The sequence below is a fragment of the Bombus terrestris genome, chromosome 3 (assembly GCF_910591885.1).
Source record: "Bombus terrestris chromosome 3, iyBomTerr1.2, whole genome shotgun sequence".
NCBI lineage: Eukaryota > Metazoa > Arthropoda > Insecta > Hymenoptera > Apidae > Bombus > Bombus terrestris.
Window position 1 is genome coordinate 12566366 of NC_063271.1, and position 18279 is coordinate 12584644.

The following is an 18279-nucleotide window of genomic DNA, read 5'->3' on the forward strand; positions in this document are numbered from 1 at the left end:
TAAAATTTAAGTCATATCCTCCACTGAAGGATAATTTACATTTTTATACTTGATTGATAAACTGTAGATTTTTATGCATATTCATATTTTCGAGAACATAATTAAAAAAGATAGAATCTCGGTAGAAAATTGTTATCCAGTACAGGTTTATTAGCGGTTTTATTCAACAAGTGTTATAGAAACCACTTTGTCTTGAATATTTTACATATTTCTTCATATCAAGTACATTCTATGAAGTTTTTCACTTTCAAATTTCCTAAAAATGTATGTAGCGGAACATGCGTCACAGGACGTTTCGAATTGAAGGTGCCTCACGTAGTTGTTCTGCCATAGAGGATTAACACTGTACGACGTACATAATGTAATATACAAACTCCGGACAGAGCAATATCGCGGCTACGTGCAATTGTCAACCGGAACCAAGTTCAAAGTACTTCCGGTACCCCCCTCCCCTCGACCAGTATAAATAGACGACCATGTTCTCGAGACATAATCAGTCGCACGAATCAATATCAGTATCGAGTCATCGAGATCATCAGTCGAGTGAATAAGTATAAGGAATCAGCATAACAATTAGTATCGGTACCGCAGTATCGCGCAATCTTATAACGAATATCATCGAGCGAGCAACGCTTGCGATTAACTTGTATTCTACATTTTAGTACATCTGTAAATACAGTTAACGAAATTAACTCGTCTCGTTATGAATTTAACCAACAACACGTCTCACCGTCCACCACATGTATAAATATCCATTAATGGTCTATTAATTAACCTCATACGAGAACGAAATGATTTCATATGTGATAGATAGAACTAGCGATATCTAAAAATGCTGAATTCTATTACGAAATAACAAATTAAACGTTTGCACAGTCTCAAGGAAAGGGAATCGACCGTTAATGAAGTCCATGATGCATGCGTTACATCCCTTAAAGCATCAAGCACCTTTTCACGTAATAAACTCCTCCAAGATCAAGCGAATTCCTTAATTACTTCAAGCAGAGCATTACCCATCGACCCACATGCTTCACCCCTTCCATCGTCACGCAGACAGACTTATATTCACTCTATCCTAATCTACCCACGTCTGTCGACGACTCATCGTGCTTCACGTGTATTTCATATATACCGCGAAGCGACGTCGAGTCCAATTCAGAGTGGCTACCACCCCGATTTTCTTACCGCTGTTTCACCGTCGAGAAATTGATTCGTCTTTCAGAGAGGGTGATTCTGTTTACAAGGACGGTACGGATTGGAAGGAGGAGGCAAAGGTTGATTACGGAATAGAGGGAGTGGAGATTCGCAGAAGCGAAGAAAAGCAGGCCCTTTGACGTGAAGTGGATCCTCGAGGAGGCGTCCGGAGTCCACGTGGCTTGCCTGCTCGTTTTTCCAATTGCTCGCGTCACCCTCTTCTCCTCGGTGCAGGTTGCCGTTTGATTTCGACGCGTTTCCGCTCTGTTACCGTTTAAGCCTTTGTGCATGTCGACCGTGACGAGGGAAAGGACTCTCTCTCTCTCTCCCTCCCTCTGGCTTCTTGCTGTTTCGCTTTATCCTTCTGTCTCTCTGTCTCCTTTTCTCCGTTACCCTCTCGAACTCGCCGTTTAACAATCACCATTGGGACATTACGAAGGTAGTTGGTCGCCTGGATCTCTAAAGTTCTGTGTGTGCGAGTGACGTTTCGAGTGGAGCCCTTTCCAGCAAGATCTGCGCGTGACCTTTGCTCTCGAGAGAAAGTACCGAGGTTACGTCGACGGATTTAATTAAAATTTGACTGGAACTCGAGCCTGTTCAGAGCTCGCCGGCTCGACAACCTTCGCCAGGAAGTTTTTCGGCAGTTTTATGAACGTTCTATTTACGAGGGTGAGGGAAATATTTTACCACGATACGAGGTTATTGATACGAGGAGGTATTAAATTGCGAAAGAGGGAGCACCGAGTTTCCGCTCGACTTAGGCCAATGGACTCGAATGTCCTCCCTTACACGGATACTCACCCCTATTCAAAGCGAGTTTATTGTGCGGCCGTGGTTCGCCGGGGGTCGAGGGATGTTCCGCCTTACTATTTTTTGAGTCATATTTCATTCGGTCCATAGTAAAGGTATTATATTCTGTATGAAACTTCTTGATGATAGGAGAATTTTAAACTCGTTTGGTAGCAGTTTGCAGTTATTTATGTACTCTAGACGTCTTTGAAGCGATATCTTAGTGACAATGAAACCTATACCTTTTTATCCTTCTGAGAATATTGCGTTATATCTTGACTTGTATACACGATACCCGAAAATGAGCAAGAATTTGGTCCATATTTTATAGGAGGGATGGAGCTGATATTGACAGTGAAATCACTTAGAAAAAGATGATCTTCATTAAAACATTTTCCTACAGATTTATAGATCTGTAGAAAGAAAAGAAGTAATAACTTTCGCTGGTTATTTTACTGTTTGGTTCGCAATGGGTTAATATTATTTACTAAAATCAAAGTTACGTGAGCTCTGTATGTATGAACTAAACTTGAAAGAATATTCGTCAATGTTGAATCGTAAAACAATATCCTCATGTTCGACGTACAGAAACCACGCATCTCTCATCACCTGGAACAACTGACAATTATTAATAGTAGTTAGCATAACGTTTGAAAGAAACACACGAAAAACAAAAAGAAGAATACAGATCGAAATAAACGATCGGTGTAAGCAGCTGTTCGAAAAAGTTTGTGGCATTGTTGTGCATCAACGTGTACAAAAAGTCGAAGGTGTAAAATACCATTCGGCGTCAGCTTTCGTAAAAAGCGACGAACGAGTCGGCGTACCCTGTAATTATTCATTTAATATCGGTGAGCTACGGAAGTGGAGCAACCAGCAGTAATAAAAAGAAACGCGGCAAAAAAGTAGATAGATGTTCGTGAGGTACCGTTGCCTCGAACGAAACTGTATTACCAACAGTTTCATTCATTGCCAAGGAGATTTACGAGACGTTCTAACGGCCGACGAGGCAATAGACTTCTCGTAATTAGCCGCTGTTTCTTTGCCAGAGCGTTAACTTTTTATTTATTTAGTTCAATCGGATCAGAAATTGATCTTGGACGAGTTTCGACATATTATGTTGCGTGTATACATGGATATGCTCGCGGGACAATACTCGTGGGTACCGTTTGATCGTTATAAATAATCCTCCTCCATCTCTGGATTCCTATCTTTTTCTTTTTGCTCGAATCGTTCAATCTCGGAAATTTCTCTGGGTTATAAAATAAATCAACCAAAACTAGCGGTGATGAGAATTTAACGTGCCTAGTCCCGTTTGTCATGTCTTGGCTAGAAAACGATGGATCTGTAGTTTGATACTGCATATCGATCGTGAAAATTTATGGTAGTTAAAGATTGTTGAATGAAGGGTCATTGTTGTGAGATGCAAAATAATTGGGATAAACATGTTTCTTTTTAACGTGTTAACCAGGGAAGACGGGTTCTGTGTAACTGAAGACTTGAGAATTGTGCCATTGGTGCATATCTTTATAATGAGCGTAGGACTATGATGTGATTGTACGATCTGGAAACGATCTACAATCTGCCTCATGTCTTGTGCAGTTCGATATTCCAATTCCTTGCAATAAATTATGGTTCATCTTACATCTTTGAATGATACACTTTGCAGTTCCATCACTCAGAGTCCGTGCTGATCCCACGACTCTGACTTCATGAAGTTCAGTATCTCACGACCTCACAATTATAGGTTGATGGGACTCAAAAGAAAATTCTACTGCCTTGAGATTGTTCTATTGTATATAATTTACGGCTTCGAAGAGCTACAACGCTGATTTGTTAATAGCTAATTTTTTTAAACTTAACCAATCGTAATTTTGCAAACCGATTTTCTTATAACTCGCAAAAATTTTTGGATTAAAAACATATCCAATATTTATCACTTTCCTTTATGAAATTCCTTTATTTATTTTACAATAATTTTATTTCTATATATTTATTTGGTTGTGTCTATTTTCGAGATCAGATATCATTGAGCTTACAAATTATTGTTGTCAGATCTTTGTTCCAGGAAATAATTCAGACTAATTTCCAGTCATCACGATGCAATGGTCGATAGTTTCCATTGTGCACGATTCATTATCGCAAATTGTCTGAGCAATTTGATTGTCAACGATAAGAAGACCTGCGAAGGCACGGGAACAGAACATCCTGGGGTGTTTACAGGTGCAAATTGCAAGTCGACGATAAATACAATTTACAAGGTTAATGACCGTTAAACTGCCGGGTTTCGCCTCTGACAATTATACCAAACAACATAATTTAGCCTTATTATGTACGCCTGGGTGAATCAGACTCCCTGCGAATAAACCACACTCCACTTATCTCTCGTGTCAAATCAAATATTTGTTTTACTTCGAAAAGATTGAAAATCTACCGATCACGATAAAAAGGTGTTTCATCCGTTCACGTACTTAATTAAATTAAATTGGCATGTAATATACATAAATACACTATCGCATTCAAATGTGCGAAAAATTGTAATTCTAATAATTGAAAGCTTTAAAGCAAAACCTATACTTGTGGTTTTTTATCATTCTTCAAAATGATATTCATTTCTGATTCCAATCTTTTCTAAGAAAATATCGATCGTATTTATTAATTATATAATTACTGTTAGGATTACGTAATGAGCTGCGTCTAATTAAACCACGAAGATGTGCAGATAATTATCGAAACAAGAAAAATATATAACGACTCGATTTTCAATGGAGCATCCTGTTTGATTGGCCAAGCAAAAAGAGAAGGAATACTCGAGGTGTACGTGCGTCGTGAAATTTCCGAAGTGTAGAAACGAGCTCCTCGATCGCGTTTACCGGCACTTTTCACACCGCGCACGACGCTCAAACTGTTATTCAAACAGTTAATGTTTGAGAGGTGTGCGAAGCGAATGCGCGTGTTTCACTGTTTTTCTTGTTTACGCGCCTCCGGCGAAAAGAAGATTAAATACCGCATATTCATTTTCGCGTCCGACCACCATTAACCATAACATCCTGTCTTCGTACATACGTACATGTGTGCAGACGATCGAAAACACTGACGTTCGTTTTATCGCGGTTCACAGTAGCGCTCATTGTTCCGTTCCTCGAAGCGACTAACTAATCTTCGCCTGTTATTTCTCAAAATTAATATAATTTCGCCTAATTGGCTTCCCTTTGTCCCCTTCCTCCAATGATTGGGTATGAACTGTTAAATTGCCCCTGGGAAAAATGATCGATCGTGATTTCATCGAGTATCTTTGATTAACTAATTAACTTTATCTTTGTACGGTGAAAAAGTTCGTTAAGCTAGCTAGTTAGTGCTTTGTAAACTCGAATTATACTTTGAAGCGTGTGCAATGTGCAAAAAACCTTTAATATTATAGATTATATTTAATTAGATGATTATCTAAACATGGAAATGATTATGTTCTTTAGATGCGTTCGAACAGCCTTATTGGAAATACATGTTAGATTACCATTCTATATTTACATAATTGAAGTTTATATACATATTGTTGCTTTTGAACAACTTCATCCGTTGTTTTATGCATTGTCGGAATTTTAACAATCGATCATATCATCGAATGGAATATTCAATGTCATTAGATGTATATGCAGATAAGCAGTAATTTTCATTTACAAGATTACGATGAATTGATTTGTATTAATCATTATGATACATACCAAACAAAACTATCGATCCCTTCCTTTACAAAACTACATAAAAAAATATATATAAAACATACATACAAAATATACATATAATATATAATATAAATATATAAAATATAAATATAAAACATACATATAAAAATACATAAAAAATATATAAGAGATTGAATTCTACATTATTTACTTGAATTATCGTGTCTTTTACAAAAGTACATAATTTGCATTAACGTTAAAAAGAATTTTTCCTTATCAAGAAATATGATACTCAGAAGTAATATGCCTAGTTGAAGTGTTATACATGTAGTCGTGTCAAAAAAAAAAAAAAAAAAAAAAAAAAGAAAAAATTGTATTACAGAACATATCGTGGAGGTATAACAAAATTTGGCAAGATATTACTGATAACCAAATCCATTACAAGTACAAAACGATTAATAGAAGACAATTTTCGATTCTTCGACATATCAAATCGCAGTTGTAGTGGTGACCCGGCGCGGATGTCTGAAAATTCGCACGGTTCATGCAAATCGCGGCTTCACCGTCCAGGATAATGATCCTGAATCACGCAGGCGCCAAGGGGGCCATCACAAACGATCGTACCAGAGGCGGCTGGTATCATCGACGAGAAGAGATCGCGGATCCCGTGAAATGAATGGTGGAGATGAATTCGCGGTTTCTGTCCCGAGGAACCTTGACGCTCTCTCACCTCGTCCCTCCATGCTCGAAGGATAATTCTACATTTCTAGGAAACGTTTCGGTTACCGAGCGCAACGATTAGAACGAGCAAGGGTTTCCTATGTCGAGCGTTAATGAGAGGTACTTGAATTTTACGCGAATTCGCGTATGCGTGGTAGTTTCGAGGACACAAAACGATAAAAGAAGGCGAAGAAAAATAAAGAAAAAGATAAAGGAATGGAGTTGTCATGGACATAGTCAATAAGGACAAACTAGTATTAATTTGTTAATTGTTACGTAAAATATTTGATTCAAAGAAAGTAATAAAGGTAATATGTAAACAAACAGAAGTAAAGGAGTTTTATAAATTTGATAAATTGGCATGTTATTCAGATAATATTGTAATAAAAATTGGCTTTAAGATAATTACCTATTACAAGAGATATAGAGAGACAAGTAATGGGTATAAAAATCACAAAGGCAGAAAAGGATCCTCTCATTCTCTCGAGCAATGTATAATCTTGAAGAACTGAACAGTTTGAATCGATAACACTTTTGAATAAAATTGATTTCTTATCGAAGGAAATGCATATGCTTGATGAAATTTTGTAGAGACAGAATAATTTGGTAATAATAAGACAGGGTAAATGTGATGAGAACACACTATACAACTGAATACATTGAACAGTCTTGTAATTTAACTTTGGTTATTGAATATTGGGCAGATGACCATCAAATGTGTCAAAGGACCATCGGCCACCCTAGTAATTATCGTTTATTACCAATGGGTCCAATTTTGTGGTATCGCAGGTACTTAGAGACTAAAAGTCTCATTACCTCTTTCCTCTACCATGTACACAATTTACACAACCAATGAGATGTAATAATTCCTTTCCACTCATTAAATATTCATATTTACTTGAGAAAATTCATAGACTCTCGTTCTCTCTCTGTTTCTCTTTTTCTCTAATAGAGGATGAATACTATATGATAAAATAGAAGGAAATAAAAATAGAATAAAATTCAAGGAAAGGGAGGAGTTCTCGCGAATCGTGAGACCCATTGGTTTCATCGCTTCCTGTTGTGGTTTGAATCGCTGACAGCCATGTTCCGGCGTTCCTTGCGGGTGCGGGCGGCGCGGTGCGCTGATAAATGAGAAATTCCCGGGGCCGATTTTCCTCGGTTGTATCGATCGCAAGGAAAGAGTTCAGGGACCCCGGCATGGCTGTAACATCATTACGAGAAACACGATCCCGGCCCGAGCGAAATTGCCAGTAGTTTTTCCAGCGCGCGCGCTTCAGGCGCACGGAAACACCCTGGAAACACACGATTCTTGCACGACCGATTCGTGTGCATCGAGGCCCTCTCGCCTCGGTGGCACTGTGTGCGCAAACCTGCCGCAAACACCGACGAATCTCAATGCGCACGCTTCCAGCCGCGTATTTATGGACATCTGCGGTTATGTTTGAGATGCTCGCTTCGAGAAAGGATCGCAGATACGAATCTTCTGTTGGCTAGCAGAGACACGAGAAAGACGGAGAGGAAGCTTGAGAGAACGCCCCGAGCGTGTACGATGAACAGAAGCGATTTGTTTCTCGATGTGCCGCTCATGCGAGTTTTCAGTGGCCGTCCTTTGGTGCTACCCTCCAGGCCAAATATGATGGAAAAACCGGAAACTCGTTCAGGATGACCTGTACCTTCGAGTGAAGTTTCTTTCGATTGTGAGTTAAGTTCTGAGATAGAATTGAGGATTCTTTCACTTTTTTTTTTGATTTTGTTGATTGGTTGACGAAGAATGGGGAAGCAAATATGGAAGAGATGAAAGGTTTCGTTACACTGAGAGGTCTCTCTTCTGATAGAACTGGGGATTCCTTCTTATTGTGTTTGGGCTTGTAGAAGAATCCATGCTGAAATATGGTAGGAATGGAGCAATATGTTCTCTTGATCGAATTTCTTGAATAGTTAGTTGGAGGTTGTTTAGAGATATTAGCATTCCGCACTAAAAATTGGTTGCATATCTAAAATGTAATAATGTTAGGTAGAAAGTTATTACTTGCAAATATATTTACAGAATTTTATTATATGAAACATTAGGTTGCAAGTATTTGCTGAAACAACCAAGCATAAATATCGAAATTACTTTCGATTTTCTACGTATTACAAATCATGTGAAACGCATAAAACGAATAAAAGTTAAAATAAAGTATCTATAAAATTAAGTTAGTAACCACCGAAATTCACAAGACAATAATAAGTATCGTTTGAAGGTTAAAATTGAAATAAAATTGTATTTTCGAAAAAATTTTTACCAGAATACTACTTTCAATTTTCGTGGAAAAACTTTTTATCGCTCTTTCAAAAATAAATTAGAAATACTTCTCGGTAACGAACATTAAATCGTCCATAAAATACGAAAGAGGATTTGAAAATATGTCAGATTCCAAGCATTTGCACGAATCTTCTTAACAGCAGCGTTTTGCTAAAGCGCGTTGAAACGGTGTGCCATTGAAAGCGAGTATTTTTTTCTAAATACTCTTTTTCTCGGTAACGATAGATTATCATTAACAGGCATAGTCTCATAGTACACGGAACGGCGCAAAAATAATCGCCTGTCTTTTTCCAATCACGCCGTTTAAACGCAGCGCGACTTGAATAATATACACGTACCACGCGTCTCTACTTACATGACGATTCCTATCTCTGTTGAAATTCCACGTGCCTTGACCACACTCTTTCACACATTCAAACCTCATTTCCTTCGATCAATCCTCGATGACTCATTTTACCGCATCTAACTCGATCCTCTCGTTAGAGGATCGCACCTGCACGATAAAACTATGGAACGTGCACCGTCGTGATACCAAGTCCTTGGATGGTCAGATTTTCGATCCTGGTGTCAGATTTCTTTAAAAAATAAAGATTAACGTCCCACGTGATTTTGAAAATGCTGCATGACCGTGTACGTAAGTTTCAGCGTGGAATGTGAATTGCGAATATCCCAAACGCGAATATCTAATCTTCCATTAGATTTTTTCGTTAATCGCGTAACGAGCTTTCTAAGTTTAAAATTTTAAACTCATCCGTAAGTTGGTATTCTAGGTTTCTTCTCGAAAAAAAGGACAAAGATTAGGTAGAAAAAGATCAGGTTGAAAGAGTTAAGAACAGAAAAGAAAAAAGAAAGAAGAACGGTATTAGTCAATTGTCATTATTGTTAACTTTAACGAAGAAGAACTACGAATAGTAAAATCAATATATCGGACAATTCTATTTTTAATCGACGGCAGATTAATTGTAGCAGAAACATTTTATCACGGCGGATCCAATTATATGTTATTCAAAACATCAAGCGGATAAATTTGACAATTGTTACAAACAGAACGACTTCTAACGGTATCGTTTTGGCAAGATACTACTCTACTTTATTATCCCGGATAGTGGGATTCAATACCGGTACCAGATCGCTCCAGCATCCGTTACATGAATTAAGCCATTATATTTGGTGCCCCATGGGGTCTCCATAGATTATCAATCCAATCACACAGCCCGTTCGTTTTAAGAAGTTCACGGAACGGTTTCTCACTATCTTCGAAGGTATACGACCTTGCACAGAGATTCGAATAAGGAGTTACGTACCCTCGAGGATCATATTTTCGCGATCTGCTATTTTCCGAGTCGCTGCCTGGATTTGATAACGTTGCTTCTTACGCTCCAAACGATCCATGGATAAACGATTGCATATTTCAGACGATATTGCGCCGTTCATGGATCCAGATATTGCTTTTAAACAGAGATTTTCCTGAAATGACAGTCTCCAACTGTATGGATATTTATTTCGTAAAAAATATTACATAATTCAAATTGTAATATGTATATGAAATGTATAAAATGATTGCTGCACATAGTCGAAGTTTGTTGTTCGTTTTATTCTGAAATGTTTTCCGATGTACCAATTTATTTTTCGCTTGTTGATAACTGAAAGATTTATGTAATAAACATCCACAGTCTTGCAGAGATTCTGCGTGCAACTTTCTTTTGATTTTAAGAAGAAATTATTATTGGAAGATTTATGATCTGATGAAAGTGAAACTTATTATTATGTAATATATTTATTCACGAGAAAGAAAATTTATCAGAATGGAAATTGTTAATGCGAGAAACAGTTAGTTTCTCGCGATATGTAGAATGACTATGTCATTATAGTTTGTCGTACGAATTTACGAAGCCAGGTCAGCTGTATCTTAAAGTATAGTTGTAGCGAGGCAGAACGAGGCAAAAGGCGACTTAACAAGCCTGTTATTGTTGCGATTACGTTAATTTACCGCTATCGAGGGCGACCGGTCGTGATGGTAATGAATAACCAAAGCGTGATTATATGTACTTCGATGTCCCTGTAGTATACTAAGTAGCTTTACTAGCTGTTTTCAATAATGCAAAGCAATTTAGTACTTCGTTTTTACATCGTATTTTATGTAATTGCTTCTCGTAATTAGAACGTGTTGAGAAGATGATGTAGTCTTTAAAGTGATACATTTTAGGAGTTTAATATATAGAATTTGACATCAAAATTGTATCAGATAACAAGTATTATGTTCCCGTTCTTCGTGTTGGAGGATTAATTGAAAAGTAACGACAGCAACTCACGGCAGGTTAGTAGGTACGCGATAGCTTATTAGGGGAACAAAGTATTCTTCATTATAGTGGTCGGGCAAAATACTAGATATAAAAGAAAATCAACGTATAGAAAACGTAGCACAAGTGCTATTTTTAGTATTCTAATGTTTAATTAGAATATTAAATTAATTGTATCAATAACTTTAATATGTGAATGAGTTGGGCATATCGTAACTTCTTTTTTCTTGAATTTGAGTTTTGTCTGAAACATTTGCGTTTCTTTACGTGGATGAATCGTAGATGAAATTAACGGTACTTGTTAGTCAAAATAAAAGTAAGAACCAAAAGCATCGTAACATCGAAATTTCAAACTTAGAGAATTCAGAGAAAATAGAGAGATTATATTAGAGAGATTAAAGATTAATATTGAGTATATACATATAATTGTTATTATATTTTTATTTTATTATTAAACATAGTTTTCATCGCTTTGTTTAACACTGCACAATATAAATTCTGTCCGCGACTCAATATTCCAGTTTAATTTATGTAATCCATTTCAATCCACGTCTGAATTCTTATTTAGTAGCAGAACTAACGGGTATTCCGCAAGGATATGCTTTAACCACTTAAGATATATCATTTGATAACAGGCTTACGAGGTCCATCAACCTAACCCAATGGGTTTCCAGAGATGATGTAATGGTGGATTGGTTCGTCGATGATTTTCTTAACAGTCCACCGTATTCCATTTCTGTCACAAAATGGTTTATAGAATGTATATATTATCAGTCTATTAAGTTAAGAGCCTAAACTTGTTCGTTATCGGTTTGTGTCGCTCACTCAATGTTTTTATTAGCTCACGTTGTTGTATAGCAAGCGATAAGAAAGCAGTATACTTGCAGTATGTTTGCATACAAACAGTTTCGAACATTCATGCAACCGTAGCGGGGAAGCTGAGCTATAAAACCCGGGAAAAACTCAAAGAAATACGTTATGACTAGGACATCTACGATCAGTTGCGACGTGGACACCTGTAGTTTGAACGTGGAGTGTACCAGACAATTTCAAAAACCTTCAAATCCTTCACATAACGCAATATTTGCGATATTATGAAGATATTCTTATAACCGAAATATACGCTTTATTTCATCTTTGATTCATTAACTTTTCTTACATTAACTAATAAGAATAGTATAGTGGTTTCTAGCGATTATTGGTTGGTCTATGTTCATTTATTCATCAAATACAGCTACCAAAGTTACCAAAGATTTGAAGATTAACTACCATTAATCATGTGCTATTGAAACGTTTATATTTACCTATCTTTTGGCACCTAATATTAATCACACATCTATCAGATTCATCTATCAAAGCTTGTTTCCTAGTCTCCATTGATCGCACGCAATCAACGCCTCATTCTTCGATTTTTGAAATTAGCCTACACTAATTTGCTTATGGAATTTATAACTTCCATTGACGATGAAACGTCAGTTCGTCAACATTTACCTATTCTTTCATACTTCTCTTCCATACTTATGGTAATAGTACTTGAAGGTTACAGTTTATAGGAGAGTACATTACGTCTGTATTCTCAAAGTACACTATTCAAAACTTTCCTAATCACGGAATTCATTTCCACATTTAAACATTTTACGCATTTTCTTTCTAATTTTCATCGAACGTCTGTCAATTCGCGACTCCCGTCGCCCCCAAAAATGATAATGACACAATCGTGGCTACGATAATTGACAAACGCATAAGACGATGGTAACAGTAGTGCCATCGCAGATTATTATTATTCATCGCGCGGCTCGTGTACCGCGTTCATTGGGACATAGATATGCGATAACGCGGTGAAATAATTAGCTATTGAATTATTCGTTCCGCGCGGAATATTCATTCGCGCGGCGGCGTAACGCGCGGTCGGATTATTTCAGGTGCAATGAATTCCTCGACTGGCTGCGGACTCTCGCGGAAAACGCGAGGCAAAGCCTCCGAGGGAGAACTCGAACGCTAAAGCTCGTGAAAGATTCGATCGTCTCCCAGTGACGTGTACTGGAACGGAACGAAGGACGTGGTCGGCAGGCCGTGAAAATATGGATAGCAAAGCCGCTCCGCGCCTGCCACGGATGCTGAAGGTGGCGTAATTAAACTCAGGTTGCACGGTCTCTGTGCTGGATTCCTTTATGCTGCTCTGTCAGCTACCGTCTCATGGAGAAATTAACGAACATAAAGCCTATCGTGTTTCATGGAGTCTCGCCTCCTCTCGTGGTGTTCCTTCGACGCTCCTTTTGACGGTCTTTAGAGAGAAGATGGAGCGTCGCTGTTGAATCTCGAGATTCTTATGTTCAGTAGGTATATAGCTGGCTGTCTGGATTTTGGTATTAAATTAGAGCTGAATGTATTAAACTGGCACTGAATATATTGAAGAATATATGTCTAGTAGTCTAGTAGTCTAGGATGGTACATATTGGGTTACTTGAAAAAATGCTTTTGATATACCATATATTTTATTGAATTGAGAAGGTTGCGACATTTTTGATAATTTATGTATTCGATGAGATTGGAAGAGGATTATTTATTACAAACTTTTGGTAAATAAGGTGTTAAAATCGGACGAATAATATTCCTAGTTGATCTTTCATTGATGTGTTTTCATCTTCTTAGGTTCGGCTTATCTGTCGATATCGATAGTGAATAAAATCCCTAAGAATTGAATTGGAATAGAATATTAAAAAGGAGGGTTATTTAGTAGATTTGTCATTAAAGGTTTTGATTATTCCTACTTGTGGCTACAATAAATGACACTTGTTGAACCTTGCCTATTTATGTGAAATTTCTATCTTCATGTTTCTAATAATTTTGTGAATTTTGTTACCATAGTATAATGAAATCATTAAATTAGGAACGCAAGTGTCATGATGCTGAGTAGATAGGTGAAAATGTATTTTCATTTGGAATAAATAGCTTCGAAAAATTTTTCTCGGAAAAAATATACATTTTCTCAAGTATCACCTCTAAATAATTGCAATTTAATTAAGTATCGAAATAATCATAAGTATGGCAATTGCCAAGGTTCTCATCTTCGTTATTCTTCTCGTTCATTCATTTCCTTTTTTTAAAAAAAACACAATTTCTATAAAATTTCTTACAAGAAGTAATTACCAACCGTAAAAATGTGCAAGAATTCTTCAAGAAAAAAATGTGGAAAACAAAGACATGAATAGCTCGAATGCGGTTTGCGTTACGGGTTAAATTATTTGAAAAGACTTCAAATTCATAATTACCATTTATGAAGCAAATTATAAATTAATGGTAAATAGAAACTTATGTATTGAATAATACATAAGTGATTCTAACACAGTTTACGTTACCGTTTCTGTATAATTTTAATGTAGGAATTTATATTTATATAAAACGTTATATTGTTAATTTGAAGAAATATTTATCTACAAATTCAAAAACTTCGAAGATGTCTCGCAGAGAACATCACGTATTCAATCCTTTCACGCATTTTTATCACTTAGAACTTACTAAAAGAGTATGAGATCTGTGCATTATCAATTTATTTGAAACTTAAATAAATTGATAAAAATTAAAACGCATAGTCGAGCTAATAACTAATAATATACTATAATAAATAATCAGAACAAGGAATTCCTAAAATTATTTAACGTAAATTAGCGAACATTCCACAATCCACTCGCCAAATATCCGATGGAATAAAATTATCGTAGCAACGACTCATCGATGAGGCGGAATTAAGTGGAATCTCGAAAATATTTAACGAACGTTAATTTCCCGCCTAATAAATGTTCGGCTCCTGTTTAATCCCTGAACAAAAGGACTGGTCCGTTATTTTGTCGAGCCACGTTAAATACCGAAATAAACGATAATCCTAGTCTGGACCTATGACAACGAGGGTGAGGGTATGCGAGTATTGATTTTAGCAGGGGTTCCGCTCTCTCCAGTAACCACCGAAATTCTCCACCCCTGTTCAGATGGGACCAGCGGCGACGATGTCGCATCGAGGACATTCGTCACCAGTCGGGTCGATTTTAAGGCAAGTCGTGCAACATCCGGCAAAGAAATGCCGCTGACACGAATGGTAATCGAATTCGAGACGCAGCCGGCGTATTTGTATTTATGGACGTGAGAGGTAATACTCCCGAGAAATTCAACCCTCAATTTATAGAAATCCATATCTTTGAAACTGTAAAATATCTGCGATACGCATGGAAATTTTATGCGAATGTCGTCGATTTCATTCGAGTGTTTGTAGCGGCGAATGTTGCAGGGACGGTTCTGGAAAATTTGTTGCCGGTCGTCACGACAGCCACAGGTTCCTATGTTGGATAAAGGTGTCTTATTATAGGTACGTCGTATCTAATGTACGATATTAAAGGCACAATATAAAATTATTACAATATAAGAAAGAATGAAACGACTTATAGTTTACAAATTATTGCAATAATATTTAATCAACTTTCGTCGAAAGTGAATAACTATCAATGAATGCCAGTATCTGTTAAGTAACGAAGAAAGTTTGTGTCACGTTAATCGATGGAGATGAACATAGAAACGGTACGAAGAACTTACTTGGTTATCAGAATGTTTTAGACAAATAATTAAATGTTTGGTGTAATTAAATTTAATGAATAAAATAAAGTATACAATTTCGAACAAGGGTGGACGAAATAGTAACTTATGCTATCTTACATAATCACATACGTAATATTCTTATATCTGTTTTCAAATCTCAAGCAGAAAGGTTCAGAGAGCTCTTCCTCCAACGATATTTTCATATTTATTTCATCTTCGCATTTCTCTAAACACACTCACACGTCTAAAACCGCAGAATTCCAATTACTCTGTCTCCCTCACTAAACTTCGTATTTCCAAGAATAAGCAAGATAAACACAAATAGAATTAACGAAACCGTTTCCACGAAAAGTCAGGTGATCATTACAGTCACGAAGTAACATCAAGTAGTACCACATAGCAGTAGCGATTGCCAGAAAGCATCGCGATCCGCGATCGACGATCATCCAGATCACGGGGCGACGGTTGATCGACGTGCTCACGGAATCGTGCCAGCGATATAAAGATCTTTCGCATTCTTCCTGCTTTGCTATTTTTATCGTTCGCGCCATGATCCATCGAGACTTTGTTTCAACAATTCAACCGCGTTCGCCGCTCCGCGACTTGGCACGTACAAAAGAAAAATTGCCAAGTGGCGCCCCACAACGCATTTTCGAGGGGAGCCTCGCTGGAATTTTGCATTATTGTCCCAGCAGTTCGGTTGACCCCGACATTTGGCAAACGCCACGCGGCGTGTAATCGTGTACCCGGCAATGTCCGACGTCGTCATCCATTGCGTCCACCCGGGAGAATTCATTGCGTTCGTAATAAGAAAAAAGATCGCGTCGCCTCGAGCACGGCAAAGCACTTCCTTCGGCTTCAACACACCGCGTTGTAATCGCGTTCGGATGGGCTTCCGTGTTTCAGGACGAAGCGCGCCGAGAACACCGCCTGTTTTGTGCCCGCATTAACGGTACGTGCTGTTTGGTAGATTCTTTTTGTCCGGTGTTTTATTGATTTTATGGGCCACCGTTAATTTAAGGGTGACCACTTTTTACACCTCTTTTTCCGTGCATGTCGGTAAGTTTGCAAGTGAAAAAGGGAAGGCAGACATGTTTCATTAACTTTTATGGTGGAGTATGTCACATATTGTGTATGAAAGATAAGTCGGTGAAATAAAATGTAGTCTTTTATACTGTGACTTTTTAGATAATATCTGATTTCTTAAGTTTTCTATGTACAGGGATTCGATTCCATTTAATCCTTTGTTTCATAATATTTATATCTTATCTATAAGTTTCACTTTGATTTCGAGTTTACGTATTTTAATCATTTATCATCTTTCAAGAGATATCGCCAATTTTAAGTTACTCGATATTTCTTAATATTTTATACATAATATATACAGTCTGTAATATAGTGATATATTGTGCAGCCTGTGACGTAGCAACTAAATTTTGTAAATCGAAAGAAGAAAATCAAACACAGCGTAAAGAAAATAATTTCAATTCGATACTCTCAGATTTCGTTAATTTTTCTTCCAACTTCAATATTTTTAGATATCTTGAAATTGTAGATAAGATATTTTGACTGACGAGGATAACATGGCCCTCGCGCGTAATTCAACAGAAAGAAAAATTTGCTTGTATTATAAAGTAAATAAAACATCTATTTTTATCGTATCATCTGTAAGTGTACAAAATATAAACTTCACCTATATTCGATGCAACTCTCCAAAAATAAAGTTCGTATCACGTAGCGAACTCAAGGAGATCGTGCGTGTTTCATCGGCAGGAAAGCACCTCTGGTGGAACGGTCGTAAAGTTGGCCCGAATCGGCGGAACGCTTTTGCATGGCCTCACACGTTCCACGGCAATCCCGATCGGATTAGACGCACCGTTGGCGAGCGCAATGTGTCTCGCATATTTCCGTCACGCTCGGCCGATCCTGTGCCTCTGTGGCGCCAGCCGGTGTTCTCCGTCTTCCTCTGTTCTTCTTGTCCATTTGAACCATTCCCTCAGCCCTTTTCGTCTTTTTGTCGCCCTGCCCCGGTGGTAGGATCTGGTTCGATAACAATTTTTTCGATTAAGCAAGAAAAAGGATACAAAAGTTGAATCCGCTGATAACGAACCATGGGAATTCAAACGAACCGCCGCGCCACTCTTCTGTTGTTAATTCTCCGATAACGAACTCGGTCGAAATACGTGGACCAGTGAAAATTTTGTTACGCTATACTGAAAGATCACTTCCGCTATTGATTTGTTCGGCAAAAATTGGTCATCGTTGAAGAGAGTGCAACGATTGAAATGTGGCGGCATTCGACACAGTACAAATACCACCACTTGACACAAACTAGTACCAGACAACGGCAGCGCAGTGATCAGCGCCTTAGGTTACGATCGTTTTCCGATTTTTCTTCATGGTTATTAATACTCCTATTTGCTGAGATGTGGAGAACCACCGGATGAAAATGCTATCTGTAAAGAGAAGAAGAGGTGGTCCGTTTTTCCTTATGTGCTTTAAGGGATTTTATCAACTGATTGGTTGATTGTTGCTCGGTTACAGCCAGCAGCTATAATTATCACAGACAACACTTACACCTCAGAAATACAGTGACAGACAGAAGAAAGTATAAAATTCAGTAAAATTTTAAGTGAGATTTGTATTAAACATTTACTCTGCATTAAATACTTGCCTATTCCATAACATAATATGTCCT